The sequence below is a fragment of the Brachionichthys hirsutus genome, chromosome 13, assembly GCF_040956055.1.
Source record: "Brachionichthys hirsutus isolate HB-005 chromosome 13, CSIRO-AGI_Bhir_v1, whole genome shotgun sequence".
Classification (NCBI taxonomy): domain Eukaryota; kingdom Metazoa; phylum Chordata; class Actinopteri; order Lophiiformes; family Brachionichthyidae; genus Brachionichthys; species Brachionichthys hirsutus.
The window spans coordinates 9,940,841-9,962,561 of record NC_090909.1 but is presented as its reverse complement, the minus strand read 5'-3'; positions in this window follow the sequence as shown (position 1 = coordinate 9,962,561).

Below are 21,721 nucleotides of genomic sequence, written 5' to 3'. Positions count from 1 at the left end.
CTGATCCGCTCGTTGGAGACGGGCTTGTAAACACGGAAGCGCTGGCCGTCTGGATGTCTGGACGTCAAACAAGAACCCGTGTTTTCTGCTTTTCCTGCCTTCTTTTCTCAACTTCTGAAGATGTCTGGACTCGGATGGGATATTGCGACATGAAGAATTTACCGAGAAGCCTCCAAACACAAGCAGCGACCGCGCGTATTCATGGTCAAATTGCGGGACCGATTCGAGCAGAACCGCGGCGGACTGGGCCTGACAGAGTCCATTGGATGTGAACGAGTGTTCTGTAACGTTCTGGAGAACATAAGCTGTCAAATGAAGCCCAGCTTTTTCTCCATCGCTGGCATATCTCTGCCGTTCCATTCCGTTCTCTCTCTCTCTCTCTCTCCGCAGCCCCAGCTGGACGGGGACACACCCTCTCATCCCATCTCAGAACATGTGTTTAACAGTTAAACATCAGTTAAACTTTAACACACGCATCCACACACATTCAACGCTGCACACACACTGATACGCAGAGTTGAATCATTTTATTAAATCTCTTGTAAATACGCAGATTAGGTGTGGTCTCCCCTTTTTGTCATAAACTGATGAGCCAATGTGACAATATGTAAAGAATTCTGGTACGAATTTTTAAACAAAACACGTTAAATGTTGTCAATCAAATGATGAACAAGCTGTAGGTTCATTTATTTGTAAATCTGACTGTGCCTCACCAGACACGAACCTCACCGCACGTCACTGCTGTAGAGGGATATCAGTTGCACCTGATGAGATGAGGGAATGCATGCACACGTTCTGTACTGCACACATACATCTGGATTGAGCGACGGGGAGATTCCACTTCCAGTTGTGCCAAAGTGAAGCGCTGTTCGGAAGCCACAGATACACAACAGCGAATGAGAATCAGCAGCAAACCCCATGAGGCCGCCTCTCACACGCTGTAAAGGCCTCTTAGTTGTGCAGGCGGTTGGTAGCCGAGTGTTCTCAGATGAAAGCGCGGGATGTGAGACGTCAGCGGCGCAGAGCCTGAAGAAGAAATAATCTTCTAATGAGGAAAACGGAGACGGCTTTAACTGATCTCTCGCTGTCCTCTGCGTTCCTCTCCCAAATATTCAAGTCAAAGATGTTCAACTTTATTGGCAGAATGACTGTTTAAAAGCTAAAAAACAACAACAACAACACCAAGTGTTTTAAACCTTAGAAATGGACTGCAAAAGCGTGCAGATCTGCATGAAATCTACTCTTGATTCTATGGATGTTCAAATGTGGGCATCTGAGTAGGAAGCAAACAGGCGTGGCTGAAAATGGTGAAGCGTTCAAACTCCTGCAGCTGGTTTATCAGTTCCAACACAGCGAGGGAAATGAGGGACTGAACGAGCCTGCGTCATTATATTCATGTACGTCTGGGTACTCGTACTTTAAAAGAAGTGTAAGTACTCGGCACACATATCGTTTCCCAATGTGTCTCGAATATTTTTGCAGTAATATATGTTAATAAATTCTGTAATACATTTAAAATGTTGTGGTTTTGTTTTGTTTCAGTGATTATGAAGGTTTAGTCCGTTCGATACTAACATCTCTCTCGCTCTCTCTCTCCTTTTAACATCCCATTTGTACAGATGGGAAGCCCAATGTGGTCTTATTTGATAGATCAATAATAAAATGTATTGACTTTTATTTATTTTGTCTCTGACGATTTATCTATTCAGTTCCTGCATGCACCCGAAGAGCGATGGGACGGCTCCGCTGAATATTAGACAGCAGCAAATTGATGTAATGCTGATTCAAATGGATACTCATTTAGAAAAAGAGACAGAAAAAGCATGAACAGAAATAACAGATGGCTTATATGGCATTTTAAGAGGGCAAGTGGAGAGACTTGGAGACTGTATCCTAATATTTAGACCTGATTTAATATTTCCGAAGAAAAAATAAAGTGAAAGCAGGAGACTCATATATTTTGTTACCTTTGCCAGAAGGGCGGGAATAATCGAGCCTCCTTCTACGCGGCTCGGCTCGGCCCAGCCGGAAATAGGTGTCATGGAGCCGCCACCCTGTTGTCTACAACCTGCAGGTTTCTTATCAAGCATACCTGCGGAGGTATTTTGGGCATGTCCCACTGGGAGAAGACCATGGGGTAGATCCAAAACAAGATACCTCTCAGCTGGCTTGGGAATGCATGGCTGTATCCAAAGAACAGCTGGAGAGAGAGAGAAGTTCCGGCCTCCCCCTCGAACTGGACCCGGATGAGCAGGTCGAGTGGATGGATGGATGGATGGATGGATGGATGAGTCGGCATGAGAAAGTTAAAGCATGGCCTCCTTTAAGTAAATTGGCCACAACTCTGCATGTCCTGCAACGCACGCAGACATAGTGATGCTAATGCTGAAATGTAAAATTGTGCTCCTCTTGCTCAGTAATATGAGACCTGTGGCTCTTGCTCTTTTTCTGCTTGCTGTGCAGATGTGACAGTTGCCATGGTGGATCTGCGCCAGTGCTACTATTACTAGGTTCCCGTGCATAAATGGGTCCAACGCTGATCATTAAAAATGTTTCCTCTTTACACAAAACTGAGACACAAGCGTCAACTTGTTTTGAAGATTGGAAACATGCAGTCTCGTGAGTACTTAAAAAACCCAAAAAACATTCTCCTGATGGGTTATATTCAAATGTTGGACATACTTCGATAGTTTGTTTTGGTGTGAATATAAAGCTCTAAATTCCTCCATCTAATTGGATACACTGACATTTAGCAGATGTCTTTGTGGATATAAAAACTGTCATTTTTATATACCTGCAACATTAACAAAAATGCCTCAGTGTTGCATGCTGACTTTCACATGAATTTAAACAACTTCAGCTTGTCCTCTTTCTTGAATCTCTCCAGTCCTATGTTTGATCTCTCTCTCTCTCTCTCTCTCAGGACATTATTAGTTTAAGCAGCGATGATCTGCTAGCTTTGGCGGTTTTACCTCAAAACCCCGGGAGAATAATCCCGATATTTGGATTTACCTTAAATGTGACACTCATCTTGCTCTGCTGTTTAACCCTGTCCGACATTTGGAAGGGCCAGATTGTTGTCAGGGAAGGAGACGCACCACGGCAACTGAAACTCTGCTTGGATCTTATATTATTGTTCGCCTGGGAACATTTTAATGGGAAAGGATGAAAATACATGTGCAGTCCCAGGTTTCAAATGAAAGTACACACTCGTGCAGAAAAAAAAGAAAACAAATTATTTGATGTAGTTTTGCAAAACGCTTACAAAATAAGATGCTGCCTCAAAGATGCATTCTGGACACACATGATTACCATTCTAATAGTTCTTATAGGGAATTGCTGTCGCTGTGTGTGTCTTGGGGGCGTGGCCAGCAGATCTGCTGATTCAACTTGACCGCCCCCCTCTCTTGTTCTCTCCTGATTATCTGGTGCCAGTCATCTAATCAGTCAAACTGGGGGCCTCATTTAGACAAGTCGGCTCGATTCCTCTCCTTTGAATGTACTCACACAAGAAAATCTTTCTAAACTATACTTCTATAAAAATCAGTGCACACCTGTCAGCATTCTTCTCAGCATAAATACCCACCCGCAGTGGGGTGTGGCCTCCTCCCATTGTCACCACAATCATCAACACGTGGTGAATGCTAACTAATTCCTGAATGTGCTGTCTTTATTAAGGAGCCTTTGTTGGAATACAAGTGAAGGAAGGGGAAGGGGGGGGGGGGGTTGCAGAGCATGGAAAGAAAGCAAAGATTCTGAGCTCCAGGTATTGATCTAAGAGATTAAGTGACTCTTTTGTTTGGCAGGATGAACAGTGGAATATCAAATCAAAGGAACCTGGCCGGGAAGCCTTGTGGTGGATGTGTAAAGTGTGTTGACTCTGTAAACGGCTGTTTTTAGATCTAAGGTATGTGACTTTTTTTTTTTACATCCCATTCATGAGTTTGATTTATGATTCAGCTTCCCTGACTCCTGTCTCTGAAAAACGTGACGTGAGCTCCACGGATGGGTGGACGTAGCGTAGTGAAAGATGCTGACGCACATCGACCTCTACACACAAGGCCCCCGATCCCCACAGTACTTAAGTCCTGGAGGTTTTTGTATACTGTACCAGTTCTACCATGGTCTACGGTTGCTACCGACATCTTTGAATGGCATGGACATCAATATTCGGTGCTGGTAGACTCGTACTCAGGATGGTTTGAGATAGATCTTCTCCGTGACATCTCCTCAGCTACTGTCATCAAAAAGCTGAAAAGACACTTCTCTGTTTATGGTGCACCGCACACCCTAATCTCAGATAATGGTGGACAGTACACAAGTCAACGTTTCCGGGAGTTTGCGAAACAATGGGACTTTGTTCACACCACCAGCAGCCCAGAGTACCCGCAATCCAACGGACTAGCTGAACGTGCAGTCCGCAGCGCAAAGCAGCTAATGGAAAGGTCACACAGAGATGGTTCAGATGTTTTCCTTAATCTGTTGAACATCAGGAACATTCCTCGTGACAACACGCTAGGATCACCGGCAGAACGTCTCATGTCTCGACACACACGCTCAACCTTTCCCATGGACAACAATCTTCTCGCACCTGCCCCTAAAAGCATTAAACAGGTCGCTACACAACTCCAGCAGAAGAGACTTGTTCAGAAACGGTACTACGATGCAACCAGTCGACCATTGCAACCACTCGCAGGAGGTCAGGCTGTCAGACTGCAGACCCCACAGGGATACGACCGCCTTGGCACGGTGGTACAGGCTTGCAAGGAGCCACGCTCCTACTTTATTAAATCAGAAGGAGGCACCTACAGGAGGAATCGCCGCCACATCCTTCCGGTCAGTGAGCCATCTCCACCTCCACACGTCGACCCTGATGATCCTTCTTCCCAACCGACTGTATCTGGTACACCGATCCTTATTCCATCATCACCACGATCACATCGTTTTTCTCAGCCGACGATTCACCGTTCCACCTGTGAGCAACCAAACGCTCCGGCTCGCTCATCAGCCCTGCTGTCACACGGTGGCTCCCCTTATGTTACACGCTCGGGTCGGATTTCTAGACCGAATCCAAAATATAAAGACTGAACTGAGTGTTGTTTATTTCTTGAAAAAAAAAAGAAAAAGAAAAAAAAAGAAAAAAGAAAGGAAGGGGATGAATGTGTTATAAGATGTGATGATATGTTGATGTTTTTACAGCCTGAGTGATTTACGTTTTTCAGTGTTTCTCGTGCAACATTATTTAGGTATAGACACATACTTGGTTAAATAACTGTTAAACATTTAAGTTAATAAAATGCTGCTAATTTCATGCAGGACTGTTTACATTAGAAATGTTTGCATAGATGATGGCAGTACACTTTATTTTATTCCTAGAGGCACAAGCTAAAGGAAGAGGATGTAGATCATGCACTAGAATGATTGCATGTTTATTGTGATGTATGTCCTACATCAGTTGCCGTAGGTTCGTACTGCGCATGCTCGGGTTCTAGTTTATGGTCTTGTTGTTGTAAAAGCCACGCACGGGAGTAAGAGGCAATAAAGACGTGTTACCGAAAATAAGTATCTGTTCTCATTGCACGAACATTTTACACTCCTCATCTTCCTCTGGTCCATCCATTTGCTGCATGTTCCTGTGAGTTGCTGCTGAGTCCAGTAATGAATGCAAAAACACAACCATACTAGCATGTGGAGGTTGTCTGTGTTGAGGGGACCAGGTAGCCAGGTTCCTTTGTCCTAAAAATATTATCATAATGGGCTGATCCATAAGAATTGAGTCTTCTGTGTGTTCGCTTGCTCAATTTTGACTTTTAACAACCAATTAGATCGATTTCTCCCACTGACTGGTCGTGAGAGCAGCTGCCACTCCCAACAGCCTCAATGCTGTTCTGAGAGTGACTAGTAATCGACCTGTTTAATCTGTTGGGTATGAAGACTTGTCAGGGTGGAGCACTTAAGCGGTTTCATCTTGCCTTTCAATCTGGTTTCTCTCGCTCGCTCTCTCTCCTTTTCTTTCTTACATACTCCCTCATTCCCCTCTGCAATACCAGCTAAACACTCTGGCTTCCCTGTCGCCGCTCCATTTTCTGTCAAAGTTAATTGTTTTCTGTGTTGTTTTTTTCTGTTTTCCCATCACATTGCCTGTTTGATTTCATGGAGAGGACTTCTCATCATGCCTGCCGTGGGGCTGAACACAGAGCATGGTGCCAGGGAAAACGATGGCAAGCCAGAGGGCCACTCTCATGCCTTGTTTAGTATAAACACACACACACACACACACACAGGAGCGATAACAGAAGCAGAGCCACACAGTAAAATATTATGGGCTCCATGTTTCGTTGATATTTGTCCCTGGAACCGCTTTTCATGGCCATACGTGGCAAAATAATAAACATAAACCTCCACCGTCAAAACGCCCCACTTTAATCTGTTCTACAAATGTTTCGCTGCCCGCGGTGCAGAGCAAGTTCTTCTGTTTTTGGAGCTATATTGAGCTGATGCGAGATGATCGGAGAGTGCCCCTCACCCATCGTCATTCTCCTTTGGGTGTGTGTCTGCGTGCTCATGCATGTGCATGCAGGTTTGGTTTCGGGTCTGTTGAGGTGTTGATGGATTGATTTGTGTTGGCCGTTGTCATGGACAGGGTTAGAAACAGGCGCTGAAGGGAAGCATCGCCAGCAGACAGAGCCATCACCTGGAACGCACAACTTTCCTGTGGGTTGTGCATTTTTGTGTACCTCTATTTATCTTCATGTGAGTGTGTGTGACTATTCACTGTCCATACTGTTGGCTCCAGGATGTCTGTTCTGTTATAGCCCCACCATGAGGTGACATCCGCAGATTTTATTATGCCGTTACTGTGGGGGGGCTACACCAGCTCCACATCTGGGTAAAGGGCTGTTGGAGCAATAACCAGATCTCCTTTGTTGTCAGTTTAGCTGGTTTCTGAAATAGACCTTCACTTTTTAAAAATGGCCTCCATCCTTTGCCGGGTGGCCCATGACATTGACCTTGCACGCCATCTCCTGCCCAGTGACTACCAAACAGGCCTCCCTTTGAACTCTGCTCAGACATCTGTAATGTTTTCTAACCGTTTTTGACATCCCTGTGAGAACCACCTACAGAGGCCTTTACAGTTTACTGGACTGGTGCAAACTACAAGAGCCTCATAAATATTCAGTATACTGTGAACTCTTGCCACTGAACTTTGCATTATTAGATGTTTGGCCAGTCACCAGTAAGATATATATATATATATTTTTGCTCAAATCTCTACATGCTCTCTTTTTTTGCTCAACGCTGGCTCCCATCCACTCTGCAGCCACTGAGGCTTCCACTCCAGACTATAGCTTCCTTTTATTTGCCAACCGAGGCACAAGAGAAGCTGGAGTAGCATCAATTGATTTTCACATTTTCACCTCCGCAGAAAGTTCTTTGGACAATTTCTGTATATAATAGATGTAATATTTAGTTACGGTTATTAGAACTCAACTCATTTTTGCTGCAACCATTTACAGACCACCTAAACACAAACCTATATTTGGATTTCCTCAGCTACTGACGGTTACACTGCATGTAAACCCCCTTTCTTCTGTTTGGACTCACTCACTCGATCATCAGACGAGTTTGTGTTCGCTCCCCTGCCTGTCTGGTTTTGACTTTTCAACCTCGGCCTGGTCTCAGGATCTTGCTCCTACTTATTCACAGCATGTTATCTTTATTGTATCTTTTTTGCTATCAGATTCTAATGGTGCTCCCAGCAAATGTTCTCCTTAACATGGCATTTTCACTTTTCACTGTGTATTTATTAGTCGACAAAGAGCAGACTCGACGTCATATCGACCAGGAATAGCTGACTTAAATGTTAACAGTTTTCGATCAGGTCAGTATTTGCACTTTTGATCAGACAGCAGACATTTTTGAAATATTTATTATTACAGCAGTAGAATGTATTTTGACTTTGGGGTCTTGGCCCATATCTCATCACTGCCCACTGATATGTTTATATAGATATATTGGGGAGTGATGAGAAATCCTCTTGAGGTGGATGCTGGGGCTGAAGCGCAGCAGCAAACCACAAACCAAATATTTACATTTATAATTTCCTGCACCAATTAGCAGATCTTTATGTTTACTGTTGTTTTGACTCATGACTTTACCCCTTGGAATCAAATAATTCTTAGAACCTTAGGAATGTGAAAGCCAAGACGTAAAAGGCTCTTTGATGTGGAGGTAATGTACCGGAACTCAGAAAATGTTCTCGTTCAAACATTTTAAATTATGAAAATACAGCGACGTAGTCGCTGCTCACCTTCTGCAGCAAAATCCACAACACAAAGCAGTTGACAGGTTTCTGCAAGCCCTCGACAGTCTTGTGATGCTAATCAGAGTCACAACAGAAAACACTAATTAATGGTAGACATAGTTCCAGACATGGGAACTAATGAAGCATCGCAAGACGACATGTGCCAAGAAAGAGGCAGGGGAGGGGGAACTGTAGATGGCTGGAAAGAGATGCAGACAGAGAGGGAGGTAGAGATGGAGGAAATGAAAGCATATGGTGGAATGGATGAGAGAAGAAATATACATCAGAGGAAGCTAGACAAAAAGGAAGGGAGGGAGAGCATGTGTAGGCGCAGGGTGCAGAGGATGATTCAACGTGAGAAGAAAGTAATCAAAGCAACAGCAAAGGAAAGGAAGGGAATGAAGCAGAGAAAATAGATGAGCGAGAAAGAGGTATTTTGGGAGGTGTGGAGGAAGAACACATCTTCCTTGGGGCTCCGTGTCATTCCAGCCCTTTAATGTCTTTAATTAAAGCCAACAGTAATATCTTTGCGCTCCCTCAGAGTGCCATTAGCGAAGCAACATTCCTCTCCGCAGCCAGCTGATCGAGGAGGAGAAGGAAGCGGAGTAAACTGCCTAATGATGGCAGGGAGGGACGATCGGATGGGTAGAAAGGAAGGGCAGCGCTGGAGGCCAAGACAGACGAGGTGAGAGCAGTTATTAAGGTCGAAGGAGCGCCGGAGGTCAGGACGGACGGACAGACGGGGGGGGGGACGGACGGACAGACGGGGTGAAGATCCCAACTTCAAACGACCAAAGCTGGAGAGGAGACGAGCTACTGGGGAGAAAGAAGTACGTGGCTAAACGTGTGGGCTGAGTGACACATGACCACGTTATGCCGGCGGCGTGTTTAATCCGCCGGACTTCCTCTGGCCGCAGGAACAGTCTCTCACATGGCCCAGTGTCAAAGCAGCGGATTGGCTCTGGAGGACAGGGGCTGCAGGGCACTGATTATCCTGTGACATTCTGAGATGAAGGAACATCCACTCTGCTTTTATGGCTGCAGCCGCTTCCATTAAATTGATTCGCAAGTTTTAAGCGGGTTTCTGAATAGTCAGAATATTACTCACTTTGAGCTCGTTAGTCAATCAAACGAAAATTTATCGGCAGTTCTTTTGATAATTGAGCCATCATTCAATGTGCAGCATCTCAAATTGCGGTAGTTAATTTAAAATCTGTACAAAATACATAATATTTTTTTTTTAGAAACAGCTTTCAGGCTGTTTATTTAGAGCAATCTGGAATGTCAAAATCTATTTGGATTTCAGTATATCATAATATATGGTAATACTGTGAGCGATGCAATAAATTACTTATCCTATACGTCCTTTTTTCTTCCTGTCTCGGTTGATGTTGTTACACTGAGTGAATTGCTGCCATAAATCTTTGCATATAAAATATTAAATAAAAAGGGCTTTTTGAGAATCAATGCAGTGTTAAGAGAAATAAGCTGCTGCAATGCTCAAGTGTATGAATATTTTCTTCACACCTCGATACATCACAGTCCTTAATTGCTGCATTCCACTTAATGTGGCATGTGTTTTTACATGAAGCAGTTTTGTAGCCGTCAGGATTTATTCACCCTAAATGTTTTTTCAGCAGGAGAAGAAAAAGCTTCTGCAATTTAAAGTAATAAATATAAATAATAAATATATCAGGCTTCATGACAGCTTCTCTTTTTCAGCACACCTGTTGCTATTGCATTTGGATTTATTCATTTGGGCAGGTATTGAAAAACAGGGCGATGGAAATATTTTTGTAGACAAGTGGTATGATTCGTTACACGAAAGCTTTATACATACCCGTGGCATGACTTGTATATTAACTATTTACGTCGTGTTGATTTTTAAATCAGTTTTTATATATTTTATGTTCTACTTAAGGTAGAGTAAATGAACAGGTGTTTGATTCTCCTCCTCCATGAGCTTTATTTCCTCAAACAAACAACAAAAACAGGGTTTTTTTTGCAATTCAGGAACTTTTATGAATTTTATTTTTCCTTTTTGTGGTTAACACATGAACTTAGATTTATTCTATGAGATGGGTTTTGTCTCAAACATTCAGTTACTTAAATTAATTTGCACACCTCTCATAATACAGAGGTGAAATTCTCAGGAAATGTTGGGAATGTTATCAGGAACAGATGATTTTGGTGTTGATTCAGAAGAGATTCTGGATTCTGCATCACTTTAAAATTTTCATTAATTCACTCACTTAAAATGTCATTTAAAATGTCTTATGGATCTGATCCAGAATGAGGTCAGGAAAAAATCTAACATTTTAACATTAAATTTGTGAGGGTCGCTGACTTTTACCCCCATTTGTGAGGGTCGCTGACTTTTGCTGCAGGTTGATTTCTGCTCCTGCTCAGCTGCGGAGGCTTCGTTGAACTGAACGAGACGCACCTGTTACACATCTCACCCAATCAGCTCCTGCCTCTCTGGACCCGCCTCTCTGCTAGAACATCCTCTCTGTTTCCTCAGTGTTTTCAGGCTCTCCTGTTCTATGTGTCGTCCCGTATTCCCGTAATACCTGAGGAAACAGATCCAATTCAAATCGGAGTAAACTTTCACAACAATCTCAATAATATCGCTCTTATTACGTTGCTGCCAATCATTGGATTGTTTTATTTTTTATGTTTATTTTTTATTTATTTTTACAGTGCATGCTTTGTCGCGCTGCATCTTCGTCCTTCATGTGATTAAAAAAAAATTACATTGTAAAAATTCCACATAATAGATATTTATTTTTTAGTTTTCATAGCTGTGGTTTAAAACAATAAAACGTTGAACATTTTTCATACTCTGACTTTATTCAGTGTAAGAATGTAGGTTTTGTCACTGATTACACTGCAGGATGGAGGAAGCAGCTCCAGGTGCTTACACAGTTCCTTTTAGGCTTAATTTCTTATGCCATAAATAAGCAAATAAGAAACAAATCAGTTTTTATTAATAGAAGGTTTGATTGGCGGGATGTAGGGATATGGAGGAACCATAACCCAGCATCCTGGATGCCGTGTAAAGCATCACGTGTTAACGACTGCAGTTGTTTCTGGTTATCGCTAAAACAAGTTGCATAAGAAATAATGCTTTAGACATAACACCGCTGCCCTGTAAAAGGTTGGCCTGAGGAAATGCAATGCATTTGAGCACATTTTATACAAAGCTCCATTGTTGTTAAGCCTGCAGTGAAACACTCAGGAAGGCTTCCTTATCCAACTTCTCTGTGTGTTTTAATGCATAGTGAAGATGCATCATGAATGCATTATAGTCCATTCAATCAGGCTTCCGATTTCATGGCTATTACTGGGTGCTCAGGAACATTTAATTACTGAGATCGGAGTACGATCCTTCTTTAAAAAAAATGAAGCCGTAATTAGAGTAGTTTGTTGTTCCGTCTGATTTTTGAAAATTCGAAATCACTCTGAGTTTGAGTTTTGAGTTCTATTCATTTTGACCTGATTAGGAAATAACTTATATAAGTAATCTGGGGGCTGAGAGTGAGAAACAACCTCCCCCTGAGGAGGAATACCTGCCAGTGAAGATTACAAAAGCAGCTCCATCTTGCTGCAGGCGTACGTCAGTATTGATATTACTTGTATTACACGCACAGTTTTGTTTAATTATACCTGCCTCATATTTCCTTTACTAATGTTTTCATTTTAGAGTTTAAATTATTTTGAGCTGTTAAACCCTGAATAATTGAATGGCTATCCTGTAAAGTCAACATGGGCTTCTTTCGTTTATGCTGCTGGCACTTTAAAGACTAATTAGTCTGTGCAGTGACTCAGCGAGTGAATTGAAGCCTGCTGCTTTTGGCAAGACATTGCAAATAGAGATGATAATTGATACTGACAATTTAATAGACTACGTGTCTCATTTAAAAATATTGTTTTTGTTAAAGACAAAGCATGCTTTCTCGAAACTATTTCTCATTTTTGCCCAAAGGGCATGTGACTGTTAAACCATTCCATTTTTATTTTCAATCAGCCCATACATTTCCAATCCACAAATCCCTTTAAAAGTCTGCTTACATTAATTTAAGCAGCAATCACTCTCAGCAGGGAATAACGTACCGGGCTGGATTACAAAGAGATGCAGTTGCATTGCAGCCCTCTTTGGAATGACATTATCTTTAGAAACAAAAACAAAGTTTCTCACATCCAATCTTTCATTAATCTCCACATATTTCATTAATGGAAATCAATGGACAGGAAAATGCTATGAAGCAGTTTCATGCTAAAAATCAATGTCTTTCCTGTACCGTTTGACACAGGAGGCTGTAAAACTAGTGAACTCTCTTCTGTGCAATGGCCACGCCTATCTGTTGACACGCCCACTGACGTGCGCACCATGACGCCATTACAAAGTGTTGGAGTGATTACAGTAAACAGCAGCACATTTGGCTAACATCATGCACAAAAGTGGCCATGAAACACTGATTTCAGGGCCAAATCGGAAAATTAAAAAACTGACATGACCAGGAAAACAAACTCAATAAATAACTGTGGATAATATTATTTGGAAGTAAGTTAGAGTTAATACATTAAAATGTATACCATCATAACAATCACGTATCATGTACATGTTGTGTAGACAGTGTAGCTCACATTGAAATAATATTTGCAATACATTCTAGTATTGAGCAAATAAACTAGTGATATTTATATATATTATGCTAATGCTGAGTACAGTGGTATACTCATTGTCCACAACCAGATTCAAAGTATTCTAGTTCTTCCATTTCTCTTTTTAAATTGATACTGTATGGATATTTCAGTTAAAAAAATACTCTGAGATGGAAACGTTTACAAGTGCACAAGATAGCACTTGCTATCTTGTGCACTTGTGTGAACATTTTGTCTTGTAGTCATATTCCTGTCTCTTTCCTCAGTGACCCTGAAAAAACAACAGCTGCCAGAAAGCTATTTGTTTGCATTCTTGATGATTTTAGGTAAATATAGATCTATGTCTAATTTTATTGCTCCATTTGACAGAGGAGCACACATTCTCATTGAGTAGTTTGAAGTTTGCATAAAGTTTGTTGAAGAATAGATTGGTTGAGTGACAAAAAACAACAACATACAGAACATTTCGTAAAATAAAACTATAGAACAGGAAAAGCCACAACATTCACACTAAAAGAAAAATAAATTATATATGGCATGCTCATGTGATCTGAACTGATTTGGTTTCTCTGCTCAGAGTGACGTGTCCAGCAGGAAAATCCCGTTTTAGCCCTTGGGTGAACCAGCTTTTCTAACACTGTGAAAAGTGTTAACTATCACTAAAGGCAGGTCATGAAAGCCAACGATTCTTCTTTGTGGATGTTCGTTCAAAAAGAGTTGGTGACACATGAGTTTCATTCATTCATTCATTCATCCATTCATTCATTGATTCCACCATTGACGGAGCTCATTGTAAACTCAGTTCTTGTAATGAAGATACAGAATATTGTCTTCAACAACTTATGTTGGCAGCTAAAAAGAAATGCAAATTTGCATTTGTTTTTCTTGCCCAAAGAACAACAAAAATTCATTTACCAACTGCTGTTATTGCTTTTCAGAATTGTTTCCTATTGCTTCAGGTGAATATTGTGTTTTAATACATTAATATAAGATTTTACTGAAATCATCAGCGCTCACATTTTGGGGGCAACCACCTGCTGTTGATAAGACACTACTAGTTTGCTGCTGCTGTAGAAGCTGCCCCCCCAGCTAAATACACTTAAATGCCTGACTCGTCGTATTTACACTTCAGCAGTCTCATCTAGGAGCTTACAAAGATGACTTGAAGGCAGAATTAAACCAGGCAATCAAGCACTCTGGCAAAAAGAAAAGAAAAGCTACCACCAAACTTGGCACAGCACCCGCTTCATACTCGGGGCTGTGGAGCGTTATCTGCCCCATCCCACCGCTGCGTCTCTACGCCTCTTCTGACCAGTCAGACTAAGTCAACTCAAAAATGATCACAATGGAAATAGTCGCTGTCCGCCCAGGTGTCTTCGTTAAAACAACCCCTGAAGTTCGGAGGCTCCTCGGATGCGGCTGTAAGCCTCAGTGGCTTCGTGCCAGCCTCCTGCAGAACATCCACCTTCACGCGGCTTCCTGATACAGAAATGTCCATCACATTGCTCCACATTTCCCGCGTGGGAAGCCTGAAGCCGGTGTGCTACCTCGCTGTAAAATGCTGGCAGCTTGGTTCACCAGCTGTGATGGATATGTTGTTTTGTATTTTGGGACTATATATGAAGAATGCGGGAGAACACAATCCTGGCTGATTGGTTTATATTTTACAGTTTTCCTACAGTCCTAAGTGATTTCCACTGAGTTTTATAGAGACAGGTTGCTCGCCTGAAGGTGAACCATAATCACGATGGTAATCTGCTTACTTTGTCTTTAATGCCACCAGCAGGTAGAAGGAAATATTTCTTCAGATATTATGTTTTTGTTTTGTTTATTTTTCTGTTTATTTCTTTGTTTTCTGTCCAGACTTTTGTGAATGTTACCTGACTTTTTATTGAGGGTCATCAATGGGCCAAAAAGTTTTAGGATAAAGGGGGGGATTACCAACTATTATACAGGGCTTTGTATTGGTGTCTCTTTTTTATAATAATAATAAAAAAACTCTTCAAGTAGAGGCAAAGCGTCTCCAAGCTTTTCTAGGCAAGTTTACCTTATTCAATACAAAGATACTTGACTTCAAATGTAATGATTGTTCTGTGCTCATTTAATAAAGCTCACAAAGGCAACTCTCTCTCGTTCTCAATTGTCATGTCTGTTTTTATTCACTTTAAACCCTGGACAACAGTATATTTTTCTGCAGGCTGAATTTGCCGAAATAACTTGGGAGACAATGAAATAGTTTGACTGCTTATATAAACCACAAAAAATACAGACTAAAACCAGATGTAGAGGTGCTCTTTTCTCTTTCTTGGCACCTAAGAAAGCAAAATGTGCTCTTTCAAAGTGTCTGATCCCCCCCCCCCCACACACACACACACAATCCCATAACCTTCACTTACCTTAGCTGGAGCCCCTCATAGTGACTGACAGGCACCGTTTGCCCTCCTTTCTGCTTTTTCTTAGATACCAGAAGTTTATCTCTATCAAGAAGCGGCTCCTCTGCTCCATCTTTTTTGAAAGACTGTCCCCTCCCCATCAGGATCTCCTATGCTTTAAAAAATATACCAATCCATAGCCACATAAATAAAACTTCCAAGTGCTTGTGTGCATGAAATATTGTTTTTTTTGTGCATGTGTGTGTGTCTTTGTGTGCGTTAGTCCTTGTTGGCTTATAGCATCAACAATGGGGTGAGGATAAGGGAGCAATGGGAGTGCTGCATATAAAATTCATGAGGTGGTTGTGGAGGAAGAACAAAGGAGCAAGCTCTTACAGACCTGCTTCCAGCTCTAACGCAGCTAAACAGATTTTGTGTGCGTTCGTTCTCAAGTGTCCTGCTCAGCTATGTGTGTGAACGCGTAACAGTGTCGGCAATAATGCAGGTTTGTTGGATCCAACTGTGGATCAGACGCATACTCTAGTAAACACGGCAGCAGGGGTGAAGGCTGGCCAGCTGTCCAGTGAGGTACGGGTTGATTTATACCGCTGTACGCAATGACAGAGGGAGGGTTGGCACCGAGAGTGGCAAAGAAGGTGAGATGAAAGGATGGATAGAAAGGTGCTTGGAAGGATGTTGGCGGAAGCAGGAGCAGAGGAGTACGGTGGCCTACACGGGCCAAACGCAAAGAAAATTACAAAAACGATGCAAATTCTCAAACTCAAACACAAGTCTAAACGAGGTACAAAAATAGGAACGTGGTGCAAATGAAAAAAAGCTTCCTGCAAAAAACCTGATGCAAACCAAGAAACAATCTGGAAACGAAATACGCTGCCTGAACGGGCACTGAAGTGCTCCAAAACCTGCAGGGGGCACTCTCAGTGTAACAGCTCAATGGAGAGACACACGGGATGAAGAAGAGACACAGAACAAGTGAACTACGGTGCTTGAACCTACAGTGGGAAAGGAAATGCGACTTTAAAATGAATGTAATTTGCATTATAGGGAACCAAAGGGAAATGAGACAGTCGCATGTAAGTAATTGTTGTTGTTGTTCATCCTCACATTCAACATTCATGTCTACATGCCTACATTCACTTCGGATCACCTCCCCGTGTCCCTACCGTCCGTCATTACCGGTGTTATAATACCAGCTGTCAACAGGCTCACGCAGTCAGACTCCTGCTGCAGCTGCAGCATGGCTGCCGATATGAGCAGTAATTTGTGCCAGTGAAGCAGGTATGACTTTATTTCCAATGATTTTTCTTCCCAAACATTTTAGCTCGGAAGGAATCTTAAAATATGATCGTCCGCCGAGACAAACGCAATTTCAACCCTAAAGAGGATTCCCTTCATTGACAGTTTGATTTCAAAGCATTTCAAATACGCACAAATCAAAAGTGTCAGAAAAACGTATTTTATTTTGCCATTGGCTGTTTTGTCCTCCTTTCAGTTGCGTATTGAATTTGTGACCTCTTTAATCGATTAATCATTGTGACACCTCCAGGGGTTAAGACCCTCAGGTTTCCAACCCACAGTTTAACGTGCTACAGCCCCTGGGAGTGAGGAAGCACTAAGTGGTAAGTCATGAATTATTGGCTGATTTAGTCGGAGCCTGTTCACTTGAGGATTTAAACGAAAATGAAGGAGGGGAAAAACACTTCCGCCTGGTTTCCTCCAGGGAAACAGACAGATCAAATATTGTGTCTTTCTTTGGAATTGTAAATAATGAATCTCCTTTCTGTCAAGTATGTTCACATATTGATGCATCAGCACTGTAATTATGTTTAAGTAGCCAGCCCAGGGTGACTCTCTCCATCGGTGCTACCAGCGTAAATGAAACACAGTGTCTGGCTTCGGATGTGACATAAAGCGAGTGCAAATTTATTTCTTTTTTTACAACGGTACATCAGGAGGAATTAATTTTCTCCGTTTCCTCTACAGGACCAAAACCCGCCTGGAGCCCAGACGTCGTCATTATTTACTGTATGTCACACTAATTCCCTCTAAACTGCATTTATGTGGCCTTTTTGCATTTTATTGCCAGAGAATATTATACATGGCATGTGATGGTTCCAAATAAATAGGGGTTAGTAAAACGGAAGAGCCGGGACGTGGAGGAGGGCACGGCAACCATTCTGCAATGGAAATGTTTGTTGCTTAAAATGAAAATGACCCACGTTTACATTTCCTGACAAACAGCCTCTTTAGTCCATGAAACCACAGAAGTGGCAGCAGCATTAAGAAGACTGATGACGATGGTCTGACAGGACAATGAAGACGACGGCACTGAGGACCGGGGTGTGCATCCTTTCTCCAGCCGCCATTAAAAGTTGCTTCTGGGCAATAAAGCGGAACTTTCATCCTTCATAACAAAGCGTTTAAGGAATCGTGCATCGGCCATATGGTTAGCAGAGTAGAAACGTTTACGCCAAAACTCTGACAGGCTATTTTGTGTCTTAGTTATGAGGACACTCGTCTTTGTTCCATCTGCTCTTTACTGAGCTAAACCTTCAGTTGCGTCATCATATTTCTTCGGATACAGATGAACAACAGGCTGACAGAGAGCATCATGGGATCGCGTCAGTGCAGAGGTAGTTACTTTCAGCAGTCAACAGATGGCAGGATGTAGCCGGATCGTCACGAACACACACACACACACACCCACACACGCACACACACGCACACGCACACGCACACGCACACGCACACGCGCACGCACACCCACACACCCACACACACAGCAGGGGCCAGCAGAATACATAGTGAGACTTCAGAGGACAGAAGGTCTCCCTGCTCTTCTGTGATTAATGGGATGATTGAGGATGGAGCCAAAATGGAGGGTGGGCCAGTTTGCAGCTCGCTAATGAGGTGATAATGGAATGGTAGGTGGTCGGGCGGGCCATCCGGTAAAGCGGTAAAAGCATCATGGGGAAGGATTTAGAGGCAGGATGAAAGGCCCAGGTGTCCAGAGGGCAGCCTTTAAGCATTTCTCAGAGACGCGTTTCAAGGTGCGGGGCGGCGTGGGGGCTCCTCACACCGATTATCTACAGCAAATGACATCACATTACAGTCAAGTAGTTTGACTAGAGAGGTCGATCATGTTTGGGCTGTGACAGTGATTGCTTGTTGTGGAATAAATGTGATTGTTGGCCAGCAAGAGCTGGAGGGGAAACATTGTTCTGTCTGTGAACTGCAATCGTGTTAACACATTTAGAATTATTTTAACACGACTTGTTGAACGTCTGGTGCTACACACACATTTCCACCACTGGCTGGTTCTGATGTTGTCGAGTTATTTTCTTTGAAGGTGTTGCACAAGGAGCTGCTGCTGGGTGGTTATTACTTGTTCGATGTCAAAGTGTGCCCCAAAACTGCTCCCCTAATTTGGTGAGAAGCAGCTGCCAAATGAATGTGACGTTAAAGGTGCATTCTGTTCTGTTTCAGCAACTGATTGAGGATCGAATGCACCGACGAAGGCCAGGAACCAGTGCCATAAAAAAAAAAAAAATCAGCCCTTACAGGCAATAAATGTGCAAAGAGGAATAATAAACACCACGTCCAAAGAGCAGAATCCAACAAGAATAAAACGAATGGAGGAAATGTGAGGGCAAAAGGCTGAAACATCAACACAACGACCTCGCAATGAAGGCAAGAAACGGAGGGATGAGCAAACAGGTAAAATAAAATAATCAATCATAGGGGAGAACGAAACCAATCAGACATAACGCAAACCAAACAGCAGTGAAAGTTTAAAAGATAAACACAGGACAAAGACAAAGGGAGCAAAAAGGGCAACAGGAAGTGTAAACAAACATCACATTTTAGAATAAAACAGGAAATTACAAAATGAATAAAGAGCCATGACAAAATATACATCCTGATCCACCGTTATTCACCCAGACTTTAAAATGTGAGTGAAACAAATGCAGCATGTTTGCATGAACAGCAATTCTGCATCCATGCATGTGACCTAACTGGATTGTAAACATGTGATATGTGATCCATGTTTGCCCAGTCTCAGATTACCATGTAATTTAACATTTAAATTTTGATTAAGATTTCTGACCTTGCTGATTTGATTAATGCTGGAACAAAAACTCCCAGAGCAGGTAGTTATCTCATTAATTCACTCAAATAGAGCCTTGTTTTCTGAATTAATAAGGGAAAACCGTTTTCTTACGCCATGCATTAGGCTTCTGTGGTAATTTTAGTGAACTAATATATAAAACTGTCAGCTCTGCAGTAATGAACAACTACTAAAGTGACATAGATAATCATTGTGTACAATAGAGCTTGATTGACTGTAATATTAGACTCATAATAAGAACTCCCTGTAAAGAGATCGATCTAAGTACAGTTATTATTCTGTGTTTTATGAGTTATGTAGTTAGTGTATTAATTCACCGTGTCAGATTTAATGTGGTTAACCTGAAATTTAAGTCTGTGTTTGTTCAGTTTTAGTTTTAGTTTAGTTTTACACAAATAACATCACTTTTACCGTCAACTCAAACCTCCGTGACTCTTGATATGTTCATTTTGACCATGATAGGTTCAATAACTTTACATATTTTTGATGACATTTTTAAACACAGAAATGCAGCCAATGAAAAGCCATTAAAAAACAGATTAACTGTGAAGCAACTGGACATGACTGGTGGAGAAGTGGTAAAAAAAAGAAAAGAAAAAACTAAATAAACAGCTTTTTTTAAAGTTTCACCAGAAAAGCATAAGAAATACATGTTTTTGCACCTTAGTGTACTGTATTTTGCAAACAAACAAAGAGTAATTACATATGATGGAAGCACACTTGCAGTCCCCAGTCTGCTCCTTGTCTTTGACAGCATGTTAGTTGCTCAACATTAAACCTTAATATTTGATGTGCAATAACCCACAAATCATCCATACAGCACATTTCCTCAATAATATCTGCCTCCATCCAAGACCACCACCTGGACCCCCCAGCTAACCAAACTGGTGCAAAGAGACGACTCTAATAAGTTGATGATGTTCATTCTTCTCAGACGAAGACGACCATGACTTCAGGTGTACAAAGATGGCTGATCCGCTAACCTGCCTTTTGTAATGTAAATGTGAGTTTGCCGGTGTTAACCGAATCTGAGAGGTGACGCTTGCTAAGTTTTTCTTAAGGCACCTCACGTGGAGCGGGTTCAGTCCTGCTGTGCCGCCTGCACAACATCCGACCTCTGACCCATAACCCTGATTTGAAGTCTCCCAGAAGCTGAGCTGACCCTGGCTCCTCCGGACGCTGCTTCATTGACGGAAGATTATGCCACTCAATAAAGCAATAAAGGTTACCCTGCCCTTGAAGGGCAGCAATGTTGAATCTAAAATCCCTCTACTTGAATATCCAATTTTTTAATCAGTCTAATCAGATGTGGTTGCTGTTTGTGTTTTTTTAGTTCGTGGCCGGACTGAACTCCTAAACTGCCCGCTGTTTTGCTTCTTCTATCACTTGTGATATGAAAACATCCGACGGCACCACAGAGAAAGCAAAAACAGCTCCGTCTCGGAGTCAGTCCCAGCGGACGGCAGCAGAGGAGGCCGTCCTGCAGTCCGTGACATCTTTGACGTTGGTCACGTGTGCAGGGCAACACTCTGGAGTCTTGCTGCACTGTTTCCATCGAGGTCACGCCGATACTGAGATTGTGAAGGTCTCCTCCTGCCATGTTGTTTCCTGTGCTTTTCTCGTAAAGCCTTGATATATATATAAAAAAAAAGTTGGGACACTGTAAAATGTAAATAAAACAGGATGTGATCATTTGCGGACCATCTTTGGTTTCTAACTGAAATCAGTAGAAAGATAACTAAACTTTTCCACGTCATCAAACGCTTTTCTTTTTGTAAACATGTGCTTGTGCTGTAGCTTCAGGTTCAGACAGAGAAACAGCCGACTGGGACGCCTGCAGATCGATCTGACCTGTTAGAAACCCAAACACTTTGCAGTTTGTCCTCCAAAGTAATTCAAGCACAAAGATGTGCTGAGGGTCGCCGCTCAAAGGACATTCTGTGGGTCGATAACACATGATTACATTTGTTTTAATCACATGGTGTCTCAACTGGACTGAAATGAAGACATTCAAACACAAAAACAAAAGCCGTTCACCCGAGCTAATGCGCTGAGGCAGAGGGTTTTCTCCACAAGTGACTCGAATCATCAACTTTTAGTGGACATGTGGGTCTTGTGAGGATGGAGGAAATAGAATAAACACTGATGGGGGGGGGGGGGGGGGGGGGACTAACAGAGTCCAGGAGTAACGCAGTTAATGGAGTCTTCCTTTTGCAATGAGCTGACACG